This window comes from Wasmannia auropunctata, unplaced genomic scaffold (genome assembly GCF_000956235.1).
Source record: "Wasmannia auropunctata unplaced genomic scaffold, wasmannia.A_1.0 LD336106.1, whole genome shotgun sequence".
Taxonomy (NCBI): Eukaryota; Metazoa; Arthropoda; class Insecta; order Hymenoptera; family Formicidae; genus Wasmannia; species Wasmannia auropunctata.
This window is the reverse complement of record NW_012026784.1, coordinates 2,494,692-2,495,435: the sequence shown is the minus strand read 5'-3', so window position 1 is coordinate 2,495,435 and position 744 is coordinate 2,494,692.

Here is a 744-nt window from a genome sequence, read left to right as displayed (position 1 = left end):
CTGCGTGAAGTAATGTCTAATCGCATATATAATTCGTATAACGTGTATGTAATTCGTTTTCTTTCGCGACGCGCTTGAAGGCTGTGGTGCCCTGAATCGCGAACACTTATCTGATTCACGACAACGCCTGGGGGTTGTGGTGCCCTGAGTCGTGAACACTTTGTTTAAACAGAGGTTACGCCTCGATACAGGTCGGTGTGTAACCGCGACAACGCCTCAAAGCGCGATGCTTTGGGTCGCGGCTTGATACGCGCACTTTGCGTCTTGGAGGACAACGACTAACGTATGAATATCGATTTAAGAGCGCTCGACGTGCACAGTCTGACAATCCAGATCGAAATGAGAGTTTTTCTGACGACCGTGGATTCCCACTAATTGTCAATCCGTTTCCGATTGGTCCCCTTTCGGACACAGTCGCAACGGTCCCCCTTGTTTGCATACGGACCCAAAATTATAAGAGCCGGAAATCCCTTGATCGATATCGCGGCGCCGCCGCGTCGCGCCGGCTTCCAAGACACATGCATATGTTTATGCAACGTGCGGATGTGGTTGTTGTTTTCCGAACCCGTCTTTTGCATTGTCGTGCATGACCTTTTAGAGCTCTATGCAACGTTGAAAGAACAAACGAACTCGCGTCGCGGAAAAAAATGTACGAAAAAGCAGACGTATACATACACGGAAAAAATTGCTGTGGATGTTACAACAATATTCTCTATGTTTGGAAAAGAAATGCATGTGAATTTA